Genomic DNA, 7,341 nt, shown 5'->3' with positions numbered 1-7,341 from the left:
AAAAAAAACTGTTTCTGAGCTATTGCTACAGTCCAATGTTTGCTGCTTGGGCAATAACACAAAACTAAAATGAGCTAGTTTTAAAATGAAGCCTTGATAAAGCAGAGCCACAAAGCATCTGAGACTTGAGCAATGCTATTTTTGTAGCTTGACTGTTGCAACCACATTGGTCAATCTTCCTTTCGGCTAGCTGCCCACAATAGCTATTTAATAAGCAGAGGTGGAAGAAACAAACCATTCTTGCCCTCTGCCCCAGTGCAAAAACACTTGGTGGTGTTTGGGACAGGTGCTGCTCTTGAGCACAGCAATGGTGGGTAGCTGTAAAGTCCTCCCTGGAGGCCAGGGCCAACCATGGGGCGAGCTGCTCCTGTGGCTGGAGAAACTTCTGTGAGTTGGTGGCGCCCAGTCTCACAGCAACCCATCGCAATCTCAGGATCTGTCCTCTCGCAGATTAGGGCACTTGGGCTTTAGGCATGAAATAGATGCTGAGATGCTGTACTCGGAAGCCCTTGGGTCTTTCCGGTAAAGAAGTGAGGTATCTCTGTCTCTTATGTAAGGAAATAGCTAAGCTGTGGTTTTCAAGAACACAGCTTTGGAAGGAGATAGTACTGAGAGGCTGGATTTTTTCTTTGGATCTGGCTATATGTCACACCTGGGAAAAATGGTCTGGCAGGGACAGCAGAGAGTTATGCCAGATACCAAAAGGACAGCTCTTGCTCTGATGCACGCATATGTTTGGAAGAATATATCAGGAGCTGGCTTCCCTTTCCTGACAATCCTGTGACTGCAGTAGCTCTACTACATGTGCAGTGATCATCACATCATCACTGTAACAACCTCAACTCAGACATTAACTGCAAAACCAATCCAGAATGTAGCCATCTGGTCTTGAATATTTTCCAGTGCAAAAACTTTATATGACAAATGTTGGTTTGCATTCTGCACCCTTGAGTGCATGGATTCAAGTTTTAAAGAGGAAATGGCGGTAAAGAAGCTGGGAAACCAGCTGCTGTGACTAGAAGGCCCTCTTCCAGCTGCAGCATTCAGCATGTTGCTGTTCCACACGAGGAGGGTCACATACCTTTTGATATCTATTAGGCTTTTCCATGGCTCAGTGTTTAAATTCCAGTCAAGCTCTTCCCTTTCAGATAAGGACTCTGTCTGATGTTTGAATTATATCTGCTAGGAGAAAAAAGGTCTTGGCGGGGGCTAAATCTTCTAAAAAAGCTTTGCTGATGTTCAGGAGACCCAGGAGCCTGCTGAGGGTCTGGAGCCTTCCAGTGGGGAAAAAAGGTAGAAGGGGATAGGCAAAAGATGAATTTCTAATAAGGACAGCATCTCTCACAGCAGGAAGCCATCCCGTGAGTGTGAAAGGAGGAGGGAGAGGAGGCACAAATGCTTTTGCTTTGCTCTTGCTTATTACCCTAACCCAGTGGTATCATGACCATCAAGGCAGAGGAGGAAAAAGAGATTTCAGTTCACATTTTAAGGGGCTTTAACAGCATGGAGAGTCAAGTCCTAAACTGTCAGCCCTGGCTGCTCTAGGATCTCTAGGCAATAAATGCTGCCATCTGGTGCCCCAAGTCCAGCTGCACACGTTGTTCATGCAGGCATCAACATGCAGGGATATTTCCTAGGTAAGACTCGTTAAACGGAAAGAGCAGTTTCTGCTTGCTCCTTGGAATATCCAGTGGGCAACCTGCGCCTCCGCTAGCTTTCTAATATTACGGTAGAAAAAACTCACCGATTTCAGAGGTAGTAGAGCAGTCCTACTAAAAATGTGTTATATACAGGAATGTGGAAATTATACCTTGCATTCTCCTCTTACTTTGAGTTACTTCTCGTTTATGTCAAGACAGGTAAGTTTTGGGGTTTTTTTGCTTGCACTGTGGAACAGTGAGAACAAAGTGGAGCACTAGACTTTATAATGTTAATGGCTTTCCCAAACAAATCACTTCATCAGCTTGTTGTTATACATCTTCAAACATTGCAAGTAGTGGCTGAAAAAATACACAAGTAAATTATTTAAAAGTTCCCCTTCTCTAGTCAGCTTCTTCATTATTATTATAGCTCTTCAAATTTTAAGCAATTATACGTCTTCAAGGATGCCTAATATTTTTGTCCCTATACTGCCTGCTTACAATGTATTTATGTATAGAGTATGTTGAATAAGTCGGATGGAGTGATCGGTTTGTCTCTTTCTGTGGCAGTCTCTTTCAAAATCTGTCTCTCCCAGAAATAGGAATGCTTAATTTAGAAAATGACATTTGAGAATGTAGGATAAGAACAATTTGGAACTGCTCCTCCTATCTCGACCATCAGGACATAATACCTCTCTCTCTTCATTAAGTAGTTGGGAACAGATTCTTATTCTCAAACAAATCTGATTCTGTTGCTAAGATAAGTGACCCTGAGTGCGGCCCCAGTATGTCAGAACTGCAATTAGATGCATGCTTTGGACATTGCAGCCCAGCTGGCTTGGATACTAGCAACGAAGCTGCAACAACCTGAGTTTCATTTGCTGAAGATGAACTCATGATCCTGTCCAAGTTACCACAGTCCAAACTGCAGCCCCTGGTACTGTAGTCAGTTGTAGCAGAGCTACCTTAGCATCCCAGTTTTTGAAACTGTGCGAGAACAGATGTGGATCTTTATGTCACAGAATTATAGATGCTGCTTGATGGTTCTGAGAGTAGGACTAAGAAGGTCTTGCTCACAGAGCTATTACCTGCAAGTCCCAGATCACCCGACCTCCATCTATATCATCATCTTGATTTTGCTTGTGCTGGAACCTCCTCTGGAACAGACTCATGGCCAGTCTGAATTTGGAAAAAGCCTGATCATAAGATCCAAACTGTGAAGAAGTCATCTGTTCAAAGCCTTTGCTTTGATGTCATGATACCTGAATCAAATGTCAAAATCTGAGGGCAGCAGGGAAGGAAAAACAACGGCCAGAGCATGTTTGTGATGGAGTTACCAGCGCACTGCCTTGTCTTGCTAATTTGGCTGGACAGAAACCCACCTAGCAGGGGCAAAAGGGCTACACTGTGGCAGCGTAAGCCACGTGTATGCCTGTGCACGCACAAAGTTTCTTTGCACTTGGTTTAGAAAACAGGAAAGATGCATTGAGTCCTCGAGAGCCATCTGCTGGCACTTACACCGGTCTGGGTGATAGAAGGATACGAGCAGAGCTGTGTCTGATTCCACAGCCAGTCTGAATGTCACTGAAGTTTTCTGAGATTTGCTTCTACTGGTTTTTTCTTTTCAGTTTTAGATGCTGACCCTGAGCCAAATGCTGCCATTTAACAAGCTGTTGTTTGCGAGCAGCCCTTTCAGAAGTGCTTGCCAAGGTCAGGGAAGAGCTTGCAAATGAATGCTGCGTTTCCTTGTAAGTTGGATTAATGCTCCTTATCTTGTTGTCCTCGCTCTGGCAAACATCCCATTTCCCTGACTAGGATTAGGAGATCACACTTACCCTGGTAATGGACTGGCTCACTGGAATCATTCAAGAATTGGTTTGCCACACAGCTCACAGCTGTCGTTCAGGCTGGGGTGGATGAGGTTGGTGTCTCTCTGAGGTGCATGCTGGAGACTTTATAATAGTCTTTGGAGCCAGTCTCTTTGGCTGAAAACCACAAGACCTGCACCACAGAGAGCAAAGAGGTTAAGACAGGAAGAGAGAATAAAAGAGATTTTTGCCATCCTTTTAACTATGAGATTCAGCACTAATTGTAATTCCTCTGTAATTATCTAAAGATCGAAGAATGTTCTGATATGAGAGATCAGAACAACCCAACATTGCGAGAGGGAGACTGGGAACACGCACAGGACCTGGCAGCGGGTGGGAAGGATGGGTTCTTGCACAGCCTGGTGTGCCCAGACCAGAGAAGCAACTCTGCTTGGTGAGACTGTGGAGGGATAACTTTCAGAGACGCAGGCTCGCTTCCCAAGCTCCTAGCATGTAACTAAGTCACGTGGCCCCGATGACCATCTTCCCTTTCATGCTAGAGGAGATGAGGAAGGGCTTTGAGGAGAAATGGAACAAAACCTTCATATAATACACTCACAGCAGCAAAAACTTGGTTCTTGTTCAAACAGAGAATGCAGGAAGGCATCTACACTGTCTATGAGACTAGAGTATACCCAAAGCCAAGGTAACCTTAGCTATTGCTAGCAATAGCCTCCGAGTTCATGTGGATGCAACTTCTTGACTTCTTTTGCAAGCCATGCTGAATCAATGCTCTTGTGACTGGCTCCGAACTTCTTCAGGTATTTTAACTACTGATCCCCATTACTGGAGCACATGAACATCTCACGAGCTTGCATTCACCCTCCACCCAGAAAGAGTTTTCATCCTCTTCCTGTTGATGGGAAGCTGAGATGAAGGGAGGCTAAGTGACTTGCCACATGAGAGGCAGGAAATCAGTAGCACAGCAGCAAACAAGAGCCACATCTCTTAATCGTCTTGCTGTTTCAGATTCAAGGGTTACAGTTCGAGAATGAAAAAGACTATATCCCATTGCCGCAGCAGACAGCACATACCAAGGAAGACTATGACCTTTCAAAGATGTATTGTTTTTAAAGTAGGTTCCCTCCATCTGGGAAAATATTCTATTATCTGGAGGGGGAAGTAGGGGAGGAGGGAAGCACAAACTTGCATCAGAAAACACTTGATTCTCTGGCCAGTTTGTTGGATGTCAGTCCAGACCAAGAATAGTGGATCCAACTGACTGCATGATGTGTTTACTTTGCCACCTGCTTTCAGAGACAAGCCTATAAGTAAATGGCTGTTTTGAATGCTTTTGTGTGTCTACTGAACTTGCGGCAGAACCGTGTCACAGATGATGCTCTAAGAAGAAACTTTTCCCAGACTGCCAGTTCGTTAAAAGCTTGGGAACTTAGGATACTTTTCAATGACAGTATTTACATTCTGTTGCAAAACAAACACCGATTGTATTTCACATGCGTTCCTGGAAAAGAAGTCAACGGTATCTGCACACTGTCTCATTGCTCTTTAAAATCAGTTTGCGTCAGAGAGATCTTACGAGTCAGAAGAAACAGATTTGCAGACACTGGAGCAGTTCATGAACTCCCGAAGCTGCCCAGAGAGTTGTGTAAAGTTAACCGCGCAAAACAAAGAAGGTTTGCATACAAACTGCAGGAAGCAAAGACCTGCTGCTCTCCTGTTTCCCTTCCTCTCCCTAGGGGACTAATCACCACAGGGTCTTTTCTGCAGTGCTTTGGATGCTGTTTTCTATCTCCCAGTTTCTGTGAGGCAGCACAGAACTCCAGCCTGCATTTGTAACCCTTGGAGTGGGAATAGGGATAAATGCAGAGTTGAGGAGAGTCCCTGAAGTCCTTCGGATTCATGCACGGAAACCTAGGTAGAGTGCAGCCAATAAATAGTCAGGATTGGGCCTTTAGTAGCTGATCTGAGAAAGGTGCTTGGGGACCTCTTCCCTCACTGTTGAGGGGCAGGTTAACTGTACCACTTCTTAGGTCAGAAGAAAGGGAGAACATTGACTTCAACTGAAACAGACGGCTGAGCGGCCAGCAGAGGGCAAATACCTGTGTTAGAATTTAATTGGGACATCGTGGCTTTTTCAAAGTGTCACTGAGCTTTTCCTCAAGTAAAAACAGGAGAGCTCAGTGACATACTTCAGATAATAACGGCACGCCAGCTGCACTGCCTCTCTCACCCAACGGAGTTGTTTAGTAGTTACTCAGGAGGTAAAATGTTCCCAGCGTTGCTCCTTGGCTGCTGGAAGCTTTCCTCCGGGAACCACGCTGAGCGTGGGGAGGGCTGTGTTCAAGCAGGCATGCCTTGCAGATGTAAGTGGATTCCCTGACTGGTCTATCTTTAAGATGTGGGCACTTCAGGGCATGTTTTCTTGGCTCTTGGTTACTCTGTTTGAGACTTACCAGTCATTTTCTTCTTCAAAGTAACATACGGAAATGATCTGAGATCTGCTGCTCAAAGCAAACTTGTTCTGCACTGGAGATCCTTACGCAAAACTGTCTGCCCAACTGATGTGCAGCAGGACCAAAACTGGCTTCCACATACCACCTTTCAGGGTCCAAACACAGGTATTTTAGTCTACAGCAGGGGTCATGCTGGGGTTTGAGTGGGAAGCCCAGGCAATATCTGTCAGATTGTATGGTTATTGCTCACACCAATTCCTTGCTCTGTTCCTTTATCACTTAAATTCTTCTTCTCTTGCTCTTCTTCTTCTCATGTGGCAAAACTACAGATGTTGATTCCAGATTTATTTACAGTCAATCTCATCCAGAGACTCAAACTACAGGGCAAATATTGTGCATTGCTCTGCATTGTGTGGCAAGCACCATTTTTTTTCTCTGTGCATACAGGTAAACTGAAGCATCACACTGAAAGCTGTCAAGTTAACGCAGAGAGTCAAGTCCAGAGTTCAGGATGAAATCCAGAAGCCCTCACCAAGGCATCTACTGCTGAACTGTGTAACGTTTTGTCTGCTCATCTATGGGTTTTCCTATGGTCACACTATACTGTTTCAGTGGGACATGATGTGCAGCAGCAACAGACAGTTATTTTCTATGCTAGTTAAAGCTTAAACAAAACTACCAGAAGATATGCTCAAAGTATGCAGCGTAAACTCTACCTGTGAGCTTGCCGCCGTGCGCTGTCAGCTCACGGATTTTTCTTCCGCTGACTCCAGTAGATGTGGGTTGTAGGGCTGACGGCAGTTTCCGTTGGTAGAAGGAACCATTCTGTATCACCCAAGCTTTTTCACGTCCCCCTGAGGCAGCGCACACACAGCAGTTGATCGGATCAAGACAGAATTTTGCATGTTGTGCTGTCTCTTCAGACGATGCTTGTCTACTCAGGATGATAGATTTACATGATTTAACATGTAAAGCTCTGTGTGGGGGATAAACACAGGCTGCTTCAATCTGAGAGCTGTTTGATTCATTTGCTTTTAATCAGTGACTTCTCTGAGATGATGGTACTTCATTGGCAGAAAATGATACTCAGTTAGGGTGGTATCTTTAGTAGAAACACCCACTGTTGTAATTGCTGTGCAGCACTCCAGATACCGAGTGGCTCTGCTGGTTCTGCTGCCTCTAAAATAGCTATCAGGATCCTTTTTTTCTTCCTGCGTGCACACAGCAGGAGTAAACTTCCGTGCTCAAATTCCTCATCTTGACTCATATAACTTTCTCCTCCCTGAGGATGCAATTGTTCACACAGGTGTTTTTCCCAGCCTGGTGATCTATGCATTTTGCATTTTCCTTTCAGATGGAGCCATTGACTCCTCAGCCACTTCAGTGTCAAGCTATTCTTCGCATCCCTTTAACGCTGCT

General features: G+C 44.8%; 1 protein-coding gene across 1 annotated transcript in view; it reads left to right on the top strand.

Annotated features, from left to right (window-relative positions):
- ARSG (arylsulfatase G) overlaps positions 1 to 7,177 on the top strand; it is a 71,778-nt gene extending 64,601 nt beyond the window's left edge. The window contains exons 15-16 of the transcript XR_011135448.1: positions 3,269 to 3,388; positions 6,370 to 7,177. The gene's annotated coding sequence lies outside the window, so the exon portion shown is untranslated. The remainder of the gene's footprint in view (positions 1 to 3,268; positions 3,389 to 6,369) is intronic.
- Positions 7,178 to 7,341: the final 164 nt, after the last annotated feature.

The sequence above is a fragment of the Struthio camelus genome, chromosome 19 (genome assembly GCF_040807025.1).
Source record: "Struthio camelus isolate bStrCam1 chromosome 19, bStrCam1.hap1, whole genome shotgun sequence".
NCBI lineage: Eukaryota > Metazoa > Chordata > Aves > Struthioniformes > Struthionidae > Struthio > Struthio camelus.
Note: the sequence above shows the minus strand (reverse complement) of the source record. Positions and strands in the feature narration are given on the sequence as shown.